The sequence below is a fragment of the Calypte anna genome, chromosome 3, assembly GCF_003957555.1.
Source record: "Calypte anna isolate BGI_N300 chromosome 3, bCalAnn1_v1.p, whole genome shotgun sequence".
In the NCBI taxonomy this organism is placed as follows: Eukaryota; Metazoa; Chordata; class Aves; order Apodiformes; family Trochilidae; genus Calypte; species Calypte anna.
Window position 1 is genome coordinate 87,264,989 of NC_044246.1, and position 14,836 is coordinate 87,279,824.

Consider the following 14,836-nt stretch of genomic DNA (forward strand, 5'->3'; position numbering starts at 1 on the left):
CATTTTAAAATCATTTTGAGCACATGCAATGGCTTTCTTTTGCCACTGTATCCCTTAATTAAACCTCAGATGTAGCTTATGTACGTGAACTTCTTGGCATAAATGATTACCTACTGTGTTGCTTAAAATGCCAGTTGCAGGCTACAAAACACAGTGTGCATTGCATCCCAGAACCAAAACCACACCAGTAATGTTGAGAATATCCTTATAGTAATTTATACGTTGCACAATTTCTGTCAAAAATATACCAAGGCTGAAAAAAATGTATTTCACACCCCCACAATTAACAATACAAGACTGTAGTTGGGAAATAAATACATTATTTCTATTTCCATATATAGCATACACATCTAATATCTATCTTACACACATGTAATACAAGGTTGTAACTTTTTTTACTAAAATCCTTGTTCAGCAAATGATTTAGGGAGAAAACATGCAAGTTCCTAATATACATACATACATATATATATGTAAATATATATGCTTGCATATATTGTTGAATGAAGGCTGGTATCTACAAAACCTTGTGAAGGATAAGATACATATGACACCATGGATTTTTTTTTAGTACATTTTATATTCCTAATTACCTTCAGGTTCTTTGTTTTGAATTTTCTGACGTTACTTTTCCTATATTATTATCTGAAATCCAAACATTATCTGAAATGTTGCTTCACTCCAGTAGTTATCTCAAATACACAGCTGACAACATGTATGAGCTGATATTAGCATTAGCAGATACCAACTTCTTAACTTGCAAGATGTTTTGCACTTGAAGACCCAAAACTTAATGATTTCCCAGTATGAATTTGCAGATGTGACAACCACCATGCTTTCTACTTCAGGGTCAAATTGTCTACTTTAATCTGTGGGAAAGGTTAATATATAATTATATGTGAAACAACTATTGTTTGTTTTTAAAAAGCAAAGAATCTAAACTGGAAAAAAATAAAGCAGATCCAGAAAATGCAGTAGTTATTCTATCCTAGATTTTGCTATTGGTTCTTTTATTTACATGTCCCTAAAGTATGTGGATTAATAAAATCTATCCTCTTAAGCCCTGCCTGATAGCAGTACTTTCTGTAAATGAAAAACAGATACTTATTTAAAATAAAAGCAATGTAGTGAAAGACACAATAAATACAATAGAAAATAAGGAAATGTCCTTTCTTTTACTAGATTGCTCATAGATTATAAATTCCCACTAGGAAACTTTAATTTGCTTTCCTAACAATGTTTGTGTGCTGGCATGTTTGGTTGGAACAAGAATTTGACAATAAAATTACTTTTGAGGAAGAGTACAGAATCTTTTGGAAAGAAACTGCATAGGCAAAACATAGTATTACCCTGAAAAAAATATGTGTATTGCCCTTGTAAATAATGCAAATACAAATAAATCCAGACCTTTTCAGTGAAAACACTGCTAACTCTTACAGCTGACTGAGTAAAGACTGTAGGATTTAATTCATAATGTATCCCCTGTACTGAAAGAAAGATAGATGATGATAATCTGAGAGAAATGTGGGCACGGCTTCTGGGGAAGAAAGAAATGTGATGAAAATGTTAATGATCATGTTGATCACAAAATGGGAATACAGAAGCAAGTTATATTACAAATGATGTGTCCACTAGCTGGAATACATGACTGCTGATTATAACTAACTCTTTGGAATGGCAAGCAGGGCTCTTTAATGAACACTGGTGGTAAGTCTGTGTCAATGATATAACAGCATATTTTCATCACATGCCATCAGAAAGATGCAGATGAGGCTCAAAACCTGACCTAACAACCACTGTGGGATCACGATGACAGGATCGTGCAGGCAATGCTTGAAGTGAATACAGGCTCCCTCCTTCCCCAGCCAGAGGAGCAATCCTGGCAAATAGAAGTCCCCTCTCCCAGGTAGAGCCATGGGCTCTGCATGGTCAACCAGCAGCCCTCTGGAAATCTGGCTTTTATGTACTTCTGTATTCTTCCCTTTTGATAAAAAAGTCAATGATATGATGCCTGGAAAAAATTTCGTATCTAGGAAGTATGGGAACAAAATTTTATTTTCATCCAAGGTTGCTATTAAGTGGGGCATTGAGCATCTCTAGTCAGGGAGTCATAATTTTAGTAAGTACTTTATTGCTATTTTTTTCTTTCTACTGCATATGGACTACTCCAAATGGTCATGGACTTTTTAAAATCTTTTCTCCCTCTCCTCTTTTCCATTGCCAAGGAACCACCACCTTCCCTCACCTTGCTGCACATTCAGCAGCATCACCAGAACCAGAGTGTGTGGCTCATCACGCACAGTCGCAGTGTGTGTCAGTCAACCTGTCTGCACCAATGCTTTATGGTACACATCTTCCCCAATGCTTTAAGAGGAGATATTATTTGTTTCTAATTCTAATTTATTAAAACTCAGTGAATTAATTACCTTTGCTGAGCACCTGCCAACTTGCAGCAAAATGAGTTTTAACAACCTGATTTAATCACTATTTCTTCAAGCTTCTGAAATGATGTCAGCTATGTTACTGAACTTCAGCTTCCTTCAAGAGCAGTTGCCCTTAGCTCCCCATATTTAATTCCAATTACAAGTGGGGGAAGGAAGCTTTTCTGTCCTGAGAATGCACAATTTCACGAGCTACAATTGAGCCTCAAGTGTTTAACTGCCTCGAATATCTAAGTAAGACAATTAATCCTTTTTTAATAAACAATATATGATTGAAAGCAAAAGCTCACATCAGCTATCAAATTATTTCCATTCATTCTTGTAAGACACCCACTCCAAATAAAGGTACTGGAGAACAGCTGAGAAATGTAAAAAACAGTGAAAATTCAAAGGTACTTTTTTAAAGATTAACATTTTAATGTAATAATGATGGACAATATAGAGAACATTTATCCATTTTTATGACACACAAAGTGTAGGTCATAAATATAATCTCAAAACAATAATTTATCATTATTTTTGAGTATTTAGTTTTTTGTGTCTATTTAACAGGATATTGTTGTTGGTTGGTTTGGGGTTTTTTTAATAGCAGTTTGAATACACAAAGAAAAAGAGAGCTAGGTAAGGACACCTGACTTGTCTTCTTGCCTTGAAAGAGATTATTTTTCTTTCAACACTCTACTTGTATGTCTCTGGGTTCTGATAAATAGAACAAGAATCAAAGCTGCTGAAAAAAGAACATAATAAATGAACTTTACCAGCTGAGTTGGTAATAGCAAAATGAATAGGGCTCATCCACTCAGATGAATTATGTCATGAAGCACAAATGAAAACCAGTAGAAAATTGGTTAAGTAATAAAATCTCTTGGAGATTAAAAAAATCTTGTCCTTGTTTTAGCTCTGAGGAGATAAGCCTAAGGAGATAAATTAAATGGGTGGTAATTGCATTCTTACGAAGTTCTGACCATGCACTGAATACACAAGCGAAGCTCACTTAAATGCCACAATAAAGAATAAATGAAGCAAACAAAACAATGAGAATAGAAAGGATGCAGAAATATAATTCTGTGTCAAAACCACGTATTTTGGTTTTGTGACTCTCAAGTCCTCAATTACAAAAGTCTGTCTTTTCCTTTTAAATTAAAAGCATAAATTCACAGAGGAAAATACTTCTTATTATTCTTTTATTGAATCTTTAATTATAATTTGTTTTGAAATTTCTTTGCACAATACAGCAGGTTTGTCTCAGGATTGGCAAAAACTATACTATATAAACTGTATAAACTATATATACAGTATACTGGTCAGATAATACTGAATAGTTGATTAAATACTAATTTCTAGGGTAAACTGCCATGGCAGACGGACAGTATATGGACTTACAGAGGCTGTGGGACAAAGAAGCAAGAGCTTGCATCTCAGAAGTATTTTTCCAGATGGGGAACAGATTTTCAGTAACAAACAAATATGGCAAGGAAGGCCATAATCAGTTGCAAATATGTTTGAATCTATTAGTATCTTAAATGTCTGAGAATTCATAGGTATAGACTTTTAGGTTTCTCTTTCAGAACCATTAATATTACTGGCAACATAAAGCTCTGAAGGCATGATTTCATTTTAAAAATCTCATGTACTTTTGCCATGCTCAAGTATTGCTAACATCTCTTGTTCAAGGAAAGAACTGAGGAAATCTTATACCCTTATAGAAAATAGCACTAGGGTGGAAGAAATTGTTCTAAAATAATGTTATTTGGGTTTTATATCAGCAGCTAAGAAACTACTTACTTTAATTAGCTTATAGACAAACTTTTAGATCTAAAAATCTTCTCTGGTATTACTAACAGCTGAAGACTCAAGTGGTTTGACTTCATTACACTGTGTCTTGATAGCAACATGATAACCCCAAATAATTAGTATTTTACTTCATGAGCATTTATATGAAGAGATATGCACAGTTAATGATTATCTTGCAGGATTCTATTTGTGGTACAAGACAATGGAAATGGTAACCTTTACTTGAATTTTTAAAGCTACCTATTTTTTTAGTGCAACAGCAGTGGGTTTGAGGCGTCTTGTGATTTCCCCCGCAAAGACAATGAGCAACAACTAAGGACATTCCATTTTGTTCTTCTACTCAATCATTTTGTTTTGCCCACAACAAGCAAGATGCCTTTCCAGGTTCTGATGAATAGCTTATCAACTGGCTATAAATGACCCAGCCATTTCTGCAGTTCCTTTAGTTTAGTTTATGATTGCAGTCTCACAAAGGACATCTATATCATCAGCAGCACTGCAATGCCACAGGAAGATATTGTCAGTATCAAGCTTGGATTTTTTTTTTAAAGTCATGTGTAAATTACCACAGCAGTCAGTTTCATGGTGCATTATTATTTGTTCATCTATTTTGATTGAAGGTTTATTTAAGGTTTATTTGTCTGTTGTATCTTGTCTTCTCTTCTGGAGTCTGTCCTCTAATGAGTATAATCTCAGTGATCCTAATGCAATGCTGTGTGATTGGAAGAAAACCTATACTTTAAACTGTAAATTTTCACTACATTTGCACTTTCCAGACACACTTTAAATACCTGTCTTCTTATTTTCACCTACAGTTCTTCTAGATGCTTATGAACAGATTAAATTCTTGCTCCTCTTTTTCCAATGTTCACCTCAAAGTTATTTCTGAAAATTGTTTCTCTGTGAGAAAACCATTCACAGTCTTTATTGACATGAAGGAGATCAGTCAGGATGTAACCCTTTTTTCCCAGATGGAACAATAGAGATACTGTTTATATCTGATCCACAAAAGTTGGACAGTCTTCTTTTTTAACTTCTGCCCTTTGCAGTTATTTTTCTTCAAAGTTCTCCTTTGATAGCTGTCACCTCTATCACTCATATCAATAACCTCTGAATTCAAATTTGATACTCTATAGTTGGAATTTGACATCCCCCCATTATGTCTATAGAAAACTGATGGTTTTTATCCAAACTAATTTCTCTGCTAGCCACTATTCTTCTCCTTATAAGGTGCATGGTACAAAATCATTCTGTCAACTAGATGTGAAGGGTTACACTGCTGTTATTTGGGATGGAAAAGAATTCATGAAAGCTGCTTGCTGCATAACCTAACTTTCCTTGCTCAGTTGTGTGGGAGAATCTCTCTACACAAGTAGCAGTAAAGGCATCCTTTATACACTGGCATGTGATCCATGCTGTTAAGTTGTTAATGAATTCCTTGGAACAGTTTTTATGTGCACCAAACAATACTTAATCAGACCAGGCCCACGCACAGATTGAAGGAGAACTTGGGCCAAGAGCCCTGTCTGATGATCAGCTTGCTTACAGCTGTCCTCCTGAAGTGGAGAGCTCAGGTGTAATGGATGCAAGCCCTGTTGTGCTAGTTTGCCTTGGGGCTACAGATATATTTGAAGATCATTTTTGTTATTGGTTGGGATAGAGGCAAGAAGTCCAGATGGATAATTCATCATATCTTAAGCTATTGCTAGCATATGAGGGAGTAAAATTCAGTCCATGTTGTTTGCAGCTTTCTCTGGACATTGTTTGTGCATGTACAGGTTTGTAATGTGTTAACTGAGAATTGCTTTCTTGGTGGCATGCATACTCAGAATTGAAAGCCAGCGGGAAGACAGTTCTCATGCAGCTTCCTGATGCTTACACTCATTTTAGTCTTCCTCCTGGTTTGTATTGTTATTGCTAGGTTATATTCGAGCAAATGAGCTCAGCACAAGCAATATCATGGAAGAGGTTACTCAGAGACAATTTAATTTCTTCGATTACAAAGCCTGTCAAGGGAAGCTTTTTGTGCTGTGAACATGTGTACTTTCCTGGACAGGCAGAAAATGAAAGAATAGGGTCCTCTGCTTGTTTACAGGATTAATTCAAAAGCCAGTGGAAAGACTTCCCTTAATTTAAGTGGGCTTTCCATTGGGCATTACACCTATAGAATAAGAGGTGAAAGATGCATGAGCAGAGGCTTGTGATCTTGCTTCCTGTCTTTAATACTTTAAATGTTTACGAAGTATTGAATTAATATTCTTCTGGTAAGTGAATATGGCCTACTTCACATCACCAATTTATTCTGCTAGCTTTGATATTAAACGCTTTAAACAAGGTAGATATCAACTCTGTCATGACCAAATAACTTAGTCTTTTAACTCTGTCCTTACATGAATGTGTTGTGAGGTTTATGAAACTCAGAAGATTTTCAAGCAGACTTAAATGAAAATAAGATGTCCTTTACAACTCTGAAAATCAATTTAAATAAAAATTTTCAGCTTCCTGGTGAATCTAAAATTGCTATCACTGTGTTGCAATAGTGATGTTTTACTGTGCTAGGGAACACCATTTCTTATTTCTCTTCTTTGTCTTGTATTTAGTATTTTTTTTTCCGAAATATCAAACCTTTTGAGTCTAAAGTGATTAGACTTCAAGAAAAGAATTAGGAACCACTGCCAAGTTTTTTTTAAATAGCTTCTTCATTACTAAGCTATGGAGAAATGACAATTAAAAATTAAATTTAAGGTGATACTAGGGCTGAAAAATCGCTCTACAAAAATAGCTTTGTGAGGCTTTGCATTAGCAAGTCTGAAGAATTGCTTATTTTACAATGGATAAAACATAGATTTGCAGATATAAGATTGTTTTTTGGTTGGTTTTTTTTAATTGATGGGTAAGCAAAATTACCCTGATCTCTGAAAACTATAGAACAGGAGAAGTTTTTATGCTCTTGCACATCAGTGATGGTAACAGTATCGAAACAGAACAGAGAGTGCAGTATGAACATAAAAGACTGGATTGATATTGATGAAAGTGCAACTTGTCCTGAAAACTCTTATGACTCATAGGAGAAAAGAGAATGCACCCTGGCTGTCAGAGTGGCTTTACTGGGCTGTCACAAACAATTTATTTACTTAGGAACTATGCAAATCAAGGTGGAAATTATGGATAAATAATAAACAGGCTTCACTGATGTTATTACACTTTGATTTTCAGGACAGTTGTTTTTCAGAAATTGTTTTTCAGTCTTTTTTGGACTCTGAAAATCCCACATTTGTTTTATATTAAAATATGGAATGTGCAGCACACTTCTTAAAATGAAGCCAAATGCTCTTAGCAGGTTTCAAGACTTCTAATAATGAGACAACTGCATTAGCAGTGAAGTAAAAGCTTTTTGCCTACAACACAGAACAATGTGCTGTCTGTTCATTCCAACTCATTGCATAAAGATACCTAAAGCTTTTTAGATCTCTTCTTGGGTTATTGCAAGGTAGAAATACCTGGTTGCATTGGCATGGTAATGGCAATACCTGCTTGGAGAATAATGAAGGATACAAAAGCCAACAGCCAATTAGAGTCATGAGCAAACCATGCAAGAGTGTTCCAAAGGTCATGAGTCTTCCTATGTAATTTATTTAGAAGTTCACTGTGGGGGCTGCATGAGTAGATAGGGCCAATGAGCCAAGCACAAGAGTTACACATGGGCCAGCAATGATTGCAGCTAAAGAAAAGAGTAGTTCAGAACACAGTTGATAGGGAGTTGCCTATGGAACTTCCTTCTGAAGAAAAGATGAGGAAAATATCCAGGTGCTGACAAAGGCAAGGCATTGAAAGAGTTTTCTTGAAGAGATAGCGTAACATAAAGGTGAGACAGAATGGATGCTGATAAGAAAGTTGAGTCTGATATGTGAGAGTTTAAATTCCAAAAGGAGGATCCAAGGAAGCCAGTGAAAACAGATGTCCTGATGGAAAAATTACTAGGAAAAGCCCTGACTGGGTAGATAGAAAATAATGCCTTGTGTTGCCTCTCAATGCTACACACATGAAAATCTGTTGTCAAAGAATTTTTCCTCTTAGGAAGATGGGATTCTCACTTGGGAATCCCTACTCTTAAATCAGATCATCTGTTTGTTCTATTTTAAACTTTGATGTTATTTACTAACAATAAAATTACTGTAATTTTAGGGAGTTTCCACAGCAGTCAAAATGATGACTAGAATGAGAAGTTCAACAAAGCATTTCACTTACTCTGACTGCAATGATTATAATCCTGACATATGAAAACAGTCCATCTTCTTGTCACTGTAAGAGTTACATTTTACACTACTGACTGAAACCACTGAAGCAAATGTTTTGCAAGACTATTAGAACATCACCATGTCACCTTCCCTTATTCTTTATTTTTTCATCACAGATGTATACATAGGTCTTAAAAGTCTTTATATAAAATAATGGAAAAGGATGATTTTGCCCCTAAGAGCATCCTCAGTGCCAAGCATGCCGAGTTTTCCTCAAAGGACAGTGACTTTAAGGACTAGCAGTACGGAGAGAGAGAGTGAAATATGATCCCTTTTGAGTGAAGTTGTTTAAGTGCAAAATAGAAATAATACAGGAAATGGAGATAGTATCTACATTAATGTGGTCATTTAGAGTCTTCTCGTACCATATAACTTCAGTTTACTTTTCAAAAATAACTGATAAAGTTATTTTTTAAGAAGATACATTATGGCTACATCTATTTGTACTTGCTAACATAATAGGTTAGAAAGCATTCAGTCATTCTGTGGCCAGCTGGAATGATAAAGCAAATGTCTATATTAGTAAGGTTTTTTTGTACTCCAAAATGTGGTGGCCGCATCCAAACAGCGTGCCATCTCAGTTCTTTGCCAATTCCAGCTCTCCCACACTCAAGGCATTGACTGAGATAATGCTATTTAGTGTGGGAAAAAATAAAGCCAGGAGGAGTGCTAATGTTTCAAGAGTATGGATGACACCATGCCATTGCTTGGGGTCATGCTCCTCTCGGGATGCATGTAGAACATTTTGGCTGTGTTCTCTTATCCAGTAAAACATGTAGTAGGTTTGAGAACACATAGCAGGATGACCTCAGTCAGCTGCTAAACACCCACCCAAGCACTTGCTCAGTCCCCCCAGCAAGATGGGGGGAGAGAATCGGAAGACCAAAAGTGAGAAAAACTTGTGGATTGAGATAAAGACAGTTTAATAAGCAAAGGAAAAAAAACCTGTACCAAGTGATGCAAAGGCAATCACTCACCACCTCCCACCCGCAGACTGTTGCCCCACCAGTCTCCAAGCAACAGCTACTTTTGAAAGACCACCTACAGTTGTGCTGCTGAGTGTGTTGTTCTATGATATGGAATATCCCTTTGGTCATTTAGGGTCAGCTGTCCCATCTATGTCACCTCCCAGCTTCGTGCCCACCTGCAGCCTATTCACTGGACGGGGAGCTGAGAAATGGAGAAAGTCTTGACACTGTGTGAGCACCACTCGGTAACAGCAAAACCATCAGTGTGTTAGCAACACTTTTCTAGTCAGAAATCCAAACCCCAGCACCATATGGGCTCCTGTGAAGAGAATGAACTTCATCCCAGCCAGACCCAGTACAGAAACCTAACACTGAATCCAAGTGGAGAGAGTGTGTGTGTGTCCATATGTACCCATGAAGAGAGAAGAACAGAGGCTTTTGAATCAAGCAGTGTTCAGACAACATATAGACATGCACGCAGAGACAAACACTTTTTAAAAAATTGATATAAATGCATCTGACAATTGTCATTGGGATACATATGTGCAGACCTGTGTTTTACCAGTTTACTGTTTAATTTAATTAAAAACTTGAGTTATTTAATCCGAAATATGTCTGCTTACCCTGCAGCCTTAGAATCATAGCACACACTGTCACACTAGAAAAACAAGTGGAGGCAGAGAGAGCCTTGGGTGGCTTATGCATTGCAAAGCAATATTTTCAGCAGCCAGAAGACGGAGAAGACTGGTTCAGATCTCTATATAGAGATCATGTCAATCTGCATACAGAATGAGAGGTGAAGAACTCTCAATGGTTTGGGCAACCAACAGTGCCCTAGTTCATGTACAACAGTCAGTGCAAACTTGTTACACAACAGCATCATGAATCACAGTAATTCCTCTTATGATATTAATTTGTAATGCCTTAGTAATGCATTAGTCATGGGTTGTTTCAGGGGCAATCCATCTCTTTCTTCACTTCATGTAGAGATCCATGAAATGGTGATGAAGCTGCCTCATCTACAGGATGAAATTTCAGCTGGAAGAAAGAAATTCCTAAGAAAGGGCTCTATTTTTATGGAAAACATAGCTCAAAATATTAGGCTATAATTTTAGGTCCATCTAAATACAGGAGAGGGAAAGCATTGAGTAATTATGGGATTCTAATGTTATTAATATAATATCAATGATTTTAACACAGAAGAAGGATTGTTATAGCAATGGATTTGTGGGCACACTGAGAAAATCAAAGAAAGCAGTTCTTCAAGATACTTTGCATGCCTGTCTGATGCTTAGCTCTCTGGTCATTGTATACCATGGCTGCTAGCATGTTGGGTAATCAGATAATTTATAGAAGTTGAAAGAAAAAAGTAGCAGTATCCCCAACCAGAGAGAATAGGTTATGACTACACCTGTATATGGAAGATTGACTAAGAATGTGAAGAACAATAAGTTAAAAAGTCAACTTTTCCACTTTCAGTGAATATTTAGACATTAGCTTCCATTCACTGCTTGCACAAGAAAGCAAAATGTGAATTTTTTTCTTCTTTATTTTTTTATTTAATAGAAGGTGAATCCTCTTGGGTTGCTTATATCTCTGCATTATCTTCCAACAAGAAGGAAATTCTGTGAAGCATCACATTCATTCATTTCTCTATTTTAAAAATGTTAAATAAGTAGGATAAAGGGTTTGTGGTAATGACAAACTAGTATTTATGAAAAACAGTGTGTAATCTTTCATAATTATTGTAAAAATTTGTAAACTTGTAATTATTTAAGAGAAAATTAAATGTTTTTTTAGAGGGATCAGATGCAGCAGTAGGAATTTTAACTAGTAAAAGCTCCTCCATCATTTACTTCAGGTTAGATTTCTTGATTAAGGTGAACAGCAGTCTTTTTATTGTCCCTGGCTTTCTTGCTTGTACTCCACTTCCATCTGTTTGTTCTCACTGAGCTACAGAAAGGATTTTGGTGTTCATACTTGAGATGTGAAATGAATTGAATCCACTCCTCTCAATCTGGAGGAGAAGCTGGGATGTCATTATTATTTGGATAGCACTGATTCCTCACAGATACCAACGAGCACAAGGTTCTTCCCATATGTTCCAAATCTATTCTTCCTGTAAGAGTCACTCTAAGGAGCTGTCTGGACCCCAAAGGTCTCTGCAAGGCCTCATATCTACTGGTTTCACCTTTGCTTAACTCCTAGGAATTCTAAGAGCATGATCCTCCTATTAGAGAAAAAAGAGTTTTTCAATGAGGAAAGAAAAATTTTGTGGAGGGGCATTGGAAAGGGTGAACAGAGATTTGAGCAAGAAGAACTACAGAGAGAACTATTGCCTAGCAACATGGCAGCTTTCTCCAGATGGGCTTTTGCTATGCTTGCCAAGAAATTTGAAGAGCTTCCCAATGAAGTTGTCTATAGCAATAAAAGAATCTCAAACTTTGCTGTTGCAGGGGGAAGAAGGGAACCACAAAGTCTGCATGATCAGTTTGAAGATCGTAGCTGTTTCTGAGCTGTGGACTTAGAAGGAGCAACAACAAGTAGAAGGCAGTGTACAAAGCCCCCATTATGAACATTTGTTTAAAACATACCTTGTTCTTGTATCTGTGTATTTTTCAGATCAAAGAAAATGGTTGGAGATTCCCATATTAATCTGGGCTATTTAATCTTCTGCTCCGCTTAGAACAGAACACTGACTGCTTGCACATGCAGAGGAAAGATATTAAGGCTTCATAAGAAGGTGATTAGTATTCCCTGATGAGGTGCATGAGATCACTGTATGAATGAACATACATTTCACCAAAGAGAGGACAGACTTAAATAAAACTTATCTTTATTGCTCTGAGTTCAGTATTTTGAATTATATCTGCTCTGTGCCTAACTCAGCTGAGAGAGGAGCCCCCAGAGCTCTCTCTCTGTGTTGGTACAGAGCCAAGCACTCCAGGACACCTGGTAAACATGATTGCTAATAATGTAATCATTCAGGGAGATGCCTTGAGAGAAGTTTAATTCTAGGAGTGTCTTTACCCCAGGAGATTTAATAGAGCTCTGGGGATAGGTACTGCAGTGAAAGCCAGGTAAGAAAAGAGAAAATGCATTTCTTGAAGGCTTCTTTTATATATTAGTCAAAGGGCAAACGTAACTGCTCAGTTTACAAAACCATTAATTTATCACCCCACATTTCAGAAGAAGGGATGATTTTATAGTGCTCCTTACCCAAATCTATCATTGCTTAATAAATTACTCATGTGTTTCTGACTGACTCTTGTCATTGATTTTACCTCTAGTGAGCTTTAAGTGTGCTATTTTCTGGTTCTTGCCTTCATTAATATTACCTTCCCACCCCACACTAGGCACATAGATTCTAAAGATAAACTGTTTTCACCTCTTGAAGGAAGTAATGTTTTGATGGCTCTATGGCAAGTGCTTGCTACTAATTACTTTAGAGATACTTTTGAATCAACTTCATCTGGATGAGGTAGATATTTTTTTGGCCTTCCCCCCCCTCTTTCCCTCTCCTGTAAACAACTTTGCTATTTTTAGCCATTAAAAATATTTTGAAGAATATTTCTGTATATTTTGTTCCACATTTAGTTGGTCAATTATAAGATAGCTTTCTGTCTTTATGCGGCACAAAAGCTTTGGTTAGTATTGCTACTGGATTTTTAAAAATCTTTTCTTGTTAAAACACTCATTCTGATTATTCAATTGATCTCAAGAATCTATCACTATATACATTACCAACTTCCTCTTACAGTTTCTTATTCTAAATCACAAACCATCTAATATTATATTTTCAATTAAAGAAATTGCAGAGTCTATAATATTTGTATGAAAATTGCTGGTGCTTAAAAAAATATAAGCACATTCTGATGAAGCTGAAATGATGACACTTTGGCTTGTATCACAGCTCTCTGGTTTTTGATGAAAGATAATAGCCCACAGGATGCAGCAGATCATCTGTAATTTTGTCTGAGTGTTGGATACACATGAATCAGTCTCATCTGTGGTGCTTTTTAAGATTTACTTCCAGTTATTGTGAGGGACTGTAAAGACAAACAGCTCTGCTCAGGATACAAATAATGTGATTTGCATTCAAATAAAATTTTAAGTGTTAGAACTAGGATGCTCGACATATGAGATTTTTTTAATCTCATGGATACATCACAAAACTGAAATGTGGAACTTACTGCTCTAGGATGTGAAGGTAGCCAAAGAGATAAGTGAGTTTAAAATAGGTTAGAGAATAGGCTGACTGCTGTACGCTTTGAATGCAGTTGTGGTTCAGAAAAACTTTAAATTGCTGACTGCAAAACATCAGAAAGGCATATGAGAGCATTCATTCCCTATTCCTATATGCTTTCCTATATGTCTGCTTAATACAGACAGCACAGTGAATAAGACAGATCACTGAGCTGACCCAATACTGCTGTTCTTATATTCTGAAGCTGGCAGGTAGCAAAATTGTATCAGACAATTTTAAAAATCAGGTCAAATTAGAAGGGTTAAGAATTCTTTCTGTGTGACGAAAATCTATTTCATCTACATAATTGTGAATAAGAACAGGCAAGCTTCTGCTGATCTTTTTACACAAAGGTCCAAGATCCTCAGTGAAACTCTTCTATGCAGGCAGCCCAAACCAGCTCCAGTTGCTTTCATTCCTCTAATGTCCAGGAATATCGTGCCCACTTCCTTATAGACATCAGTCTTTTTTTTTTTTTTTTTTTTTTTTTTCATCCAACAAAGAACATATTTTTGAGATTTACTATTCTTACGTGACATACTTTGATTTAATGTAACTGAAAAGGATTTTATAAAAACAAATTTCCTCTACTTTCATACAGGTTTCTTTTTCTCTATGAGTTTAATGGCCTTTTAAGTCAGCCAGTTTTGCAGTTCCCAGGGTATATAGTCCTATTTTCTTCTTGCTTGTAGGCATTTTTCATTCAGGAACAGAAGAGAGACGTAAGGAATGTAATGAACCATAAATGTAAACCTTCTAAATAAAGAGAGGTTAGGGATAAAATGTAGTATCAGAAACCACTTGTTAAGGTACTAATATTTGTAAATTTGCTACTATAGTCAGTGAAACTGTTAGCTGGATAGCTAACCTTAGAGAATGATTTTCTTTTCCTGCCTTTACTTGCCTCCCATCAACCCAAAACAGTAGTGATGACACAATACTCTCATAAAACTCGTGGACTTGAAGAGAGAAAACGTATATTTGAAGTAACTGGATTTCAAGTTGAATGTATCTTCCTATTTTTCTTAGTAACTTTTTCTCAAAGAAAAGAATTTTAGTGGAAGGTCTTTGAAATATGTGTTAAAGGGA

At 36.1% G+C, this 14,836-nt stretch overlaps 1 protein-coding gene across 1 annotated transcript in view; it reads right to left on the bottom strand.

Moving 5' to 3' along the window:
• The window catches only part of ADGRB3 (adhesion G protein-coupled receptor B3), a 430,423-nt gene that overhangs the window by 44,967 nt on the left and 370,620 nt on the right, over positions 1 to 14,836 (bottom strand). The window lies entirely within an intron of this gene.